Source organism: Myotis brandtii, unplaced genomic scaffold (genome assembly GCF_000412655.1).
Source record: "Myotis brandtii unplaced genomic scaffold, ASM41265v1 scaffold320, whole genome shotgun sequence".
NCBI lineage: Eukaryota > Metazoa > Chordata > Mammalia > Chiroptera > Vespertilionidae > Myotis > Myotis brandtii.
The window spans coordinates 1,815,136-1,824,750 of NW_005362270.1; the positions used below are offsets into that span (position 1 = coordinate 1,815,136).

Consider the following 9,615-nt stretch of genomic DNA (forward strand, 5'->3'; position numbering starts at 1 on the left):
AAGGGAAGGGAAGAGAAGAGAAGAGAAGAGAAGAGAAGAGAAGAGAAGAGAAGAGAAGAGAAGAGAAGAGAAGAAGAGATCTTCATTTTTCCCTCACATCATACACAAAAATCAATTTGAGAATTAAATGTAAAGGTAAAACAATATAATAATAAAGTTAGGGGGGAAACTTAGGAGAAAATCTTTACAAACTTGCAGTAGGCAAAAACTTTTCCAAAAGGACAGAGAAAGCATGAACCATAAGAGGAAAACATTGATAAATTTTAATACATCAAACTACAAAGTGTCTGTTCATCTAAAGCAGTGGTTCTCAACCTTCCTAATGCCGTGACCCTTTAATACAGTTCCTCATGTTGTGGTGACCCCCAACCATAAAATTATTTTCATTGCTACTTCATAACTATAATTTTGCTACTGTTATGAATCGTAATGTAAATATCTGATATGCAGGATGTATTTTCATTGTTACAAATTGAACATAATTAAAGCATAGTGATTAATCACAAAAACAAACACACACACACACTCTCAACACGAAATGTTGGAAAGGATGTGGAACAACTCAAAGTTTCACTTTTTCTGGTGGAATATATAATGGTACAACTACTTTGGAAAAATGTTTAGCAACTTCTTACAAAGTTACACATACATCTGACCTATGACCCAGAAATTCGATTCACAGATATTTTCCCAAGAGAAATGAAAATGTATGTTTATAGAAATGTCTGTTTATAGAAAGCTTTATATAAGAATTCGCATAGAAATTTTATTCAGAATACCAAAATCTGGAGACAATCCAGATGTGCATCACAGGGAAAGAGAGTTTTTTTTAAACTGTGGTGTATTCAAAGAGTGGAATACTAACTACTCAGCAATAAAAACAAATGAACTACTGGTACACACAACATAAATGAATCTCTAAAATATTATATTCAATAAAAGAAACAAAGTACAAAAGAGCACATACATGATTCCACTCATAAGAAATTCTAGAATAGATAGAACTAAGGTATGATGATACAAAGCCAATCAGTAGTTGAAGGGTAACTATGGGAATTGACTGGGGGCATGTGGGAACATAATGGGCTGATGAAAATATTTTATCTTGATATACAGTTGTCAAAACTAATGAACTTAAAGATCTGAGCATTTCACAGTACAGCAGTCCCTGCTTATCCACAGTATCACTTTCTGTGGTTACCCACAGTCAACCAAGATCTGAAAATTCAAATGGAAAATTCCAGGAACAGAAAGTTCATAAGTTTTAAACTGTATGCCATCCCAATCCATCCTACCTGGTACATGATTTATTTATCCCTTGCAGCAGTGGGGAACGTCCGGCCCAGGCCCTCGAAATCATTTGGTCTGGCCCTTCCAAGGCATTACGGATGAATTAATTAAATATTTTACCAAATATAGCTGGCTAAGTTTTAAGTTGATAATTTTGTATGGCTCGTGAATGATGTTATAAATATCCAAATGGCCCAAGGTTCCCCACCCTTGGTGCAGAGTATCCACTGTATAGGCTACCTGCCCTTTAGTCACTTGGTGGCCATCTGGGTTATTAGATGGGCTGTCATGACATCACAGTGCTTGTGTTCAAGTCAGCCTTATTTTACTTACTATTGGCCCTCATCATGCCTTACCTTAAACCACGAGATCCCCATGGTGTTTGTAGTTGGAAAGCGAAACTAGGTGGCCATTCCTTCCGCTACACCAGATTACAGCAGCACTCCCTTCATCCCGTATTTCATCAGCTTTTGTAATTCCTGGAAATAAAGCATTTTCTATTTTTACAAAAATAAATTTAAAATAAATAAGTAAATAAATAAATAAGCAATTTTTTCCTAGAATCTTAGAATTAAAAGAGATCTTTGATACCATTTAGATCACATAAATCCTAATCAAATACAATAATGTCTACTCTAATATGTCTCAATTTAGACATTTCCAGTGATAGTGTTATCAGTGGGGTGCCCACTGTATCCCCACCTGTTATTGGTGGAAGTGGAGTTCTTCGGGTGCCACAGGAACAAGAATTTCCTGAGGCCCCCCACAGGAGGATGAGGTATAATGGAAAGCTTTATTGATGATATGACATTAGGGGAGTTCCTCTCCAAGGTCCCATTTCCTTCCCTCTAGCCATGGAAAAAGTTCAACTGTATCTTTAATAGAGCTAGGATTAAAATCACTGCCAGAGTTTCAGCTCTATATTAAAGCACAATCCAGTCCAGCATCTGGCTAGCTTAGCTTGTGTTCCCAGCTGCAGTCCATTGCATGTGGGGTCCGCATGGCCCATGGCCACATGGTGGGCGAGTGCAGGTCATGGAGCAAGCAAGAAATAGAAGTGAAAGAGCAAACAAGAGAGCAAGAGCTCTTTGTATGAGTTATAATTAGGAACTTAATCAATTAAGCCTTTAAGATTTCACGTGCTTGTAGTGTTTCCACACCCTAGCCAATTATCTTTTTTTCCAGGTTAGACTGACAGGCAAGCAACTTCCCTACATCACTCCAACTTCATTGCACATGCACCCATCTTCCCCTTTATTGGACCCCTTTCCCCAGTGATTTGCAGGGAATAGACTGGTGGTTCCCTGGGGGCTGTGAAATTGTAGCTTCCTGGTGAAGCTGCCCAGATGACCATGCTTATCATGTCTGGCCTTCCCTTTGCTTTCTTCCTATTATTAATATTAATAAATTAGCTAGTTACGATAGTAACAATAGGAAACCCACTGTCTAGGAAGATAACCCGTTAATAGACCAATCCTAATTTCCACTTTAGAGCACATAATACTCCAAACCCTGATTTCACAGTTTATGAAACTGGGGCTTGTAGAGTGGAGAAATTTGATATCTTACAGTAATTTAGAGGCAGAGCTAGACCGGGCTTCTGCCCTCTCTCTGCAAGTAACAGAAAGTTAAAACACGTTTGCACCCTACCTTTTATTCCTACTCTTTGCTTCTGGTTCTGTCTCCAGAGCAACAGGGACTCTGTCTAATTTCTTTTCCACATGACAGCCCTTCAGATGTTTCAAGGAAGCTTTATTTCATCTCCTGAGTCTTTTTCCAAGAGAACTCATTCTCTCTATCCCAGTCCATTCAATTTTTCTTCATTTGGCATGAGTCTATACTCTTCCCCACCTTCAGCACTCGATTTCCCACAGGTTGGAGATACTTTTCTTATTAGGGACACCCAGGACTGAATAAAATCCCATCAGTAAAGAACACAGTGGGCCATGAGCTTCCCTTGATCACCACCTTCACCACTCAATTTCCCACAGGTTGGAGACACTTTTCTTAATTAGGGACACCCAGGACTGAATAAAATCCCAGCAGTAAAGAACACAGTGGGCCATGAGCTTCCCTTGATCTTGATAGCTCACTTCTATAATTGTACTCAGTCTTACCTTTCTAGCAACCAGATCACATTGTTGAATCTGTTATAATAGCTATTAATTGAGTACTAACTATGTCCCAGGCATTGCCCTAAGTACCTTACATGAGTTTAATTCTTATAAAAATGCCAACAATATTAGTTGTAACTAATATCATCCTCATCTTCCAGGTAAGGAAAATAAAACACAGATTTTAAGAAACATACCCTAGATCACACACCTAGTAAGTGGCAGAGCCAGGATTCTAACCCAGGCAAATGGCTCCAAAGCCTGAACACTTAACGTCAAGCCACAAATGACAATGAAAAATAAGCGTCTTTATCAAAAATTGTTGACACTGTTCACTGCTGTGAAGGGAGATATCTCACAACGTGTGAAATAGGATATTTTGCATTCATCCCTATTAATTTTAAAATTGTGAGTTTTGGTTTCTCCTTCTTTAAAACTTGCACTTTATAATTCAATGTATTAGCTATTTTCCCCCAGGTTGTGTCATCTTCAAATCTGATAATAAGCTTTCCAGCTTTTCAGTTAAGTTGTTGATTAAAAATTACAACTAGCAAAGGGCCTAGATATGTAAAAACTTGTTTGGCAGCAAAAAATAACCTAAGGGTTGACCCTTCTTTGCTTTTGTTTAGCCAGTTAGAAAGCTACATGATAATTCTATATTCTGGCCTATATTTCTTCATCTTGTCATAAAAATTGGGATATACCAAGACAGAATTTCCTAAACCTCTGTGCCTAGAATGCTTTAAAAAATAGAAATGAAGCTAGTATGGTCCAACTTGTTCTTTGGAAATCCATGTTACCTCTAAATTATTACAACTTTTGGTAAATATATGAAAGCTCATCTTTTTTTAATGCTCTATTTTAGAAATGGTGGCTGAAGTTGTCATCAAGGCTGCTGATCTATGGTCTCCAATATGTATCTTTTGCCCTTTTTGAGGTTGTTTGGAACTAGTTATGGCTTTCTCACTCCACATCCACTCTCAAACAAAAGTTTCCAACAGTGCTATCTAAAGACATATGCACATTCTTTTAGTATCATGAGCAGTTGGTCATCTGAACTTAGGAAATGGAACATATTTTCACAACTTCAGACTCCTACATCCAATTGCCTCCTTTACATCTTCATTCAGACATCTATCAGGCATTTGCAATTTAATGTTTCCAATGAAGCTTCTACTTTTCACCCCATTCCAAACCTGCTCCTCTCACAGTCTTCCCCATCTCAATAAATGGCTAGGTCACAAACCTTGAAGTCACCTTTGATTCTTCTCCTCTTATATTCTACTAGTGGCCCGTTGCACGAAGATTCACCCAATAGGCCTTCCTTCCCCTGGCTGCTGGCACCGGTTCTCCTCCAGCACCTGGGACCCAGGCCTTTGGTCCGCAGCAGCGAGGCTTGGTTTCTACGCTCCGGCTGCTACCAACCCCTCCTTTTTTTTTTCCAGCTCCTTAAGTGGAGCCCAAGCCCCCAGCCCCTCCTTGAGCAGAGTCCAGGGCCGGCGGGAATCTTGGCTTCCTCCGTTGCCAGGAGCACCTAAGCCTCCTGCTTGCTCCAGCTGCGTGGCCACCGCCATCTTCAGTCATCTTCGCTCCGTGCCTGTGTATGCAAATTAACCGCCATCTTTGTTGGGTTAATTTGCATAGTTGCCCTGATTGGCTGGTGGGTGTAGCGTAGTGGCGGAGTAATGGAGTGATGGTTAATTTGCATGTTTCTCTTTTATTAGTGTAGATAAGCAATCCATTAGCAAATCTTATGGGCCTTTTCCCTCCCCCAATTTATCCAGAATCCAACAATACTTCTCAACCCCTCTACCGCTACATTCTAATCCAAGCCACCTTCATCTTTCTTCTGGACTACTGCACTTTCCTCCTAATTGGTGTCTCTACTTTCACCCTTATTCCATGGAGAAGATGCTATTGGCTCACTCAATCATACCCTCCGAAAACCCTTTTATCAATTGGTTGGTGAGCCCCTTGCCCAGCTGCTGTAAGTGCGTCAGTGATAATTGCACTTGGGCAATGGAAGCCACTACACCTGGAAGGGCCTGGGATTTACACTGTCCATCCCTTTCCCCCAGAGACTTCATCCAATAACCAGGGTGAAGGTAAAAAGCCCCTCTCCCTCATCTCAAGTGGGGAAAAAAACTCTACAGTGTAATTTATGCTCCAGAGCTTCCCGTGAGATCAGGCTGAATTTTTGCCATTCTCCTCCTCTTCGACCTGCTTCTTTTACTCTCCCCCATTTTATCCATACACATCCCCCTCTCAGGCTCTACTTCTGGGAACTCAGCCTAACACTATCCCCATACAGCAGTCACAGTGATCCTGTTAAAAAGTTCACATCAGCCAGGCTGGCGTGACTCAGTGGTGGAGTGTTGACTTATGAACCAGGAGGTCACGGTTCAATTCCCAGTCAGGGCACATGCCTGGGTTGTGGCTCGATCCCCAGTGTAGGGCATGCAGGAGGCAGCCAATCAATGGTTCTCTCTCATCACTGATGTTTCTATCTCTCTCTCCCTCTCTCTTCCTTTCTGCAATCAATAAAAATATATATTTTTTTAAATGTTCATATCATTCCTTTGCTCAATCCCTCCATTGGTTTCCCATCTCACCAAGATAAGAAAAAAAAAAATTCAGAGTTTTTAGCATGGCCAAAAAGACCACCCAGCTAACTTTCCAACTTCATCTCCTTTCCCTCCCCGCCTCATCCATTCCACTTCACTCTCACTGGTCTCCTTGATATTCCTTCAAATCCTACGCGACCTCCTCTTTCAAGGTCTTTGTACCAAGATTCCTCCACCCAGAAAGCTCTCCCCCAGATATGCACTAAGCTTGTTCATTTCCTTCAAGTCTCTGTTCAAATGTCACTCGTTATAGAAGCCTTCTCTCACTATCCTACCATAAAATAGCACACATACCCGACTTCCTGTCACACTCTTTGTTTTCCATCTCCTACCATAAGAATGTAAGTTCCCTGAGAATGCACCCATTGCTTTGTACTTATATCCCCAGCACCTAAATCGTGTCCAGCTTATATTAGGCATTTAAAAATTTTATTGAATTTTTTGAGTAGGCTATATTTTGACTTCCTACACATAAACCACACAAACACACATACAAATCCAACAACTGTCATTGATTTCAAAGTCCTATTAACACTATTTGTTCGACTTTTTATAGCCTAGGAACCACCTGTTATCAGTGATGGCCACAACAGAAGCAAAATAGAAGTTGAGTTTGTTAGGACTCTTTTGCTCTAATCTATTATGTTTGTTCCACTAAAAAAAAAAGGATAATATGTGGAAGTCAAGAAACAATAGAGCTTTGCAATCCAGAAAGCTTGAGAATTGTACTGTTAGCTCAAATGGCTTTTACGTAGTCGAGTTGCTAAGCAGATTACTCCAAAATATAAAGCACAGTTGCTATCATTAGTATAAATTAAATAAATGAAATATAAAGTTAGTAAAAACTTAGGTAACAAATATGTTTTTATATTTGAAAGCACAGTAATTATTCAATCATATAACGAATGGATAAATTTCTCTTGTTACTCAGGAAGGCTTTTGTGGTAGGTCTTTGGAATGGACAAAAAGTAACAGAAGAATTTTGGATTTGAGCACAGAATTATAAGTGGATCATGGAAATGAAACTGATGTGTTTAAACTTTACTTTTTTTTTAAACCTCACCTAAGGATATGTTTTTATTTGAGAGAGAGAGGAAGGGAGAGGGAGAGAGAGAAAAAAACACATTAATGTGAGAGAGAAACATCAATCAGCTGCCTCCTGTACGCACCCTGACCGGGGGATCGAACCCACAACCTGGGTATGTGCCCTGACTGGGAATTGAACCTGCACAGGATGACACTCCAACCAACTGAGCCCCACTGACCAGGGCTAAACTATAATTGTTAAAATGTATAAAATTGACCCTGTAGCAGAATTACTAATGGTATGAGAGGCGCAGGTTGGTCAATGAAGGAATGTCACTCAATAATCTAGAAAAACACACCTTACCCCATAGCTTAGGACACCTCCCTCCCCTATCTCGGGTACTCTATATATTCCCTTATTTTTACAAAAACATTAATTAATCAGAAACGTCATAAGAGGCCTGTCTTCACTTTAGTAGCTACGCGACCTATAAGGAATATTCACGCTTGTTTGCCATTATTGGAAGGAGTGGTGCCTTCTGAGCTTTTTCCTATACCAGCCCCCACAGAGCCTCTCCTTTCTCAGCTTTATGCTCAAGGTTCTGACCCTCAGCCTGTGGGTAGTGACCCCTTTGGCGGTCGAACGACCCTTTCACAGGGGTCGCCTAAGACCATCCTGCATATCAGCTATTTACATTACGATTCATAACAGTAGCAAAATTACAGTTATGAAATAGCAACGAAAATAATTTTATGGTTGGGGTCACAACATGAGGAACTGTATTTAAAGGGCCAGAAGGTTGAGAACCACTGCTCTAGGACATGCCCACTCTACCCTGAGGCCTTCTGCCACTCCCCTCCACTGAGGTTCCCCCAGAAGCTGCCCGCATCCCATGTCCCTCTGGCATGACTGCCTCCCCCACAGTCTGCTCATTCAAACAGTTCCTCACTTGCTCCCAGCTCTCCGCAGCCAGGCTTGCCGGCCATCCCTGCCTCTGCTCTCTCACCTGCCAGGTCCCTTGCCTGTTTCTTTATTGATCCTAGCGGGGAAACCTCTCTCTAAGACAGAGTTTTCACTGTTCCCGGGGGGATCATTACATATTTCCCAAAGGAGACTTCTATAATTTGACCTTCCCCCAACAGCTGCCTCTGTAATCGGTAGCAGGGCTTTTCAAAGAGTAATCCCAGACGCTCTGAACCAAGATCTTGGGTCTGGGCCAGAAATTCTCAGTGCATCGTAGGTCGTTTCTAACAAGCTACCAAGGAGAGTTTGTTGCCGTGTAAGTTTAAGAACCACTGCAGTCCTCCATCACGAGGGAACATCTCTGTAAATCCCTCCGGAGCAACCACGCTTCCTCCTTCTCTTACAGAAGGCCACCATGCCCCACGGGCAGCATCGAGGGCAGAGAAAGTCTACAGTCCGGGCCTCTCAGAGGCCAGACCACTCCCGATTTCTGAGAACGGCAGGATTTTAGAAAGTGAAGAAATGTCAACGGGATTACAAGAATTCTGATATACCCTAATGTTTACACTCAATACGTATATATAGTGCAATATAATTGTGCTAGTCACGGTTTTACAAAATATAAAATTGATAGTACTCAACAGCTAATATGATCTGGTCATAGAACACAAGTTTAAAGTCTTGTGTGCTGTCCTCCTTCCCCTCCCTGCTCCCCAATTATATCAGTGTGTGTCAGTGGCTGTACGCTTAACCTCATTTGGAGATAACATCCGAAGTCCACACCTGAGGCTGTTCTCAAATGTGAGGTCTTGGCAATGTGGCCCTCCCGAGACCCACTGTGACTGGCCCTATACATTATCACTTCCAAAGTGGACCCCCTTCCTGGGAAATATTCCTAGATTTGTTATATATGAAAAAAATAAAGATCACTCTCCCAGAAGGGGGAAGTATGCCCCATGTCCCCAAACCACCCCCCACCCAAGCATACACTTTTGTTTGATGTTACTGACCTGGGAGAGAAAACCGCCAGATCAGTGTGCACTTGTCATTCTCCATGGTGGACACCTCTTTGTCCTTCCCGTTCTCTTCCCCACCCCAACCCTGTCTTGATTAAACTCCCAGCCAGGTCTCCACTGTATTACAGGAAATTAAAGAAAGATGGGATTGATGCTTGGGCCAGGGGAACCCTACTGGTGGCCGTGGTAACAACTAATGAGAGATTTCCAAAGAGGAGGTGAACGGTAGGGTCACATGACCACTCACAATGCCCAGTGACACCTGGAGGGCTAGGATTTGGTTTCAGGAAGGGAGCGGGTGAGGTTTGTTCTAGTTACGTAAGTTAACATTTTTCTTCATGCTCACCTTATTTTAATCAAGAAAATCTGAAAATTTGCAATCAGTGACACTCAATAGAGAAAAGGAGTTGTATAAGGAAGGGAGCTTAACCTCTTCCTTTGGGTCTCATTCCCACTTCACCCTGAAAAATCCAGGATTGAAATTTACAATATCTAACCAACACTTACAGTTGGGGTTGTTCTGCTCATAAATTTTCTCCCCCAGGAAAAATAAAAGTACTTTCTTTAAAAAAAAAATATAT

General features: G+C 41.3%; 1 long non-coding RNA gene across 1 annotated transcript in view; it reads right to left on the minus strand.

The window, feature by feature from the left end:
• LOC106726838 overlaps positions 1-6,679 on the minus strand; it is a 10,167-nt gene extending 3,488 nt beyond the window's left edge. The window contains exons 1-2 of the long non-coding RNA XR_001362952.1: positions 6,597-6,679; positions 1,647-1,769 (exon numbers count right to left, since the gene is read on the minus strand). This is a non-coding gene — a long non-coding RNA (uncharacterized LOC106726838). The remainder of the gene's footprint in view (positions 1-1,646; positions 1,770-6,596) is intronic.
• Positions 6,680-9,615: the final 2,936 nt, after the last annotated feature.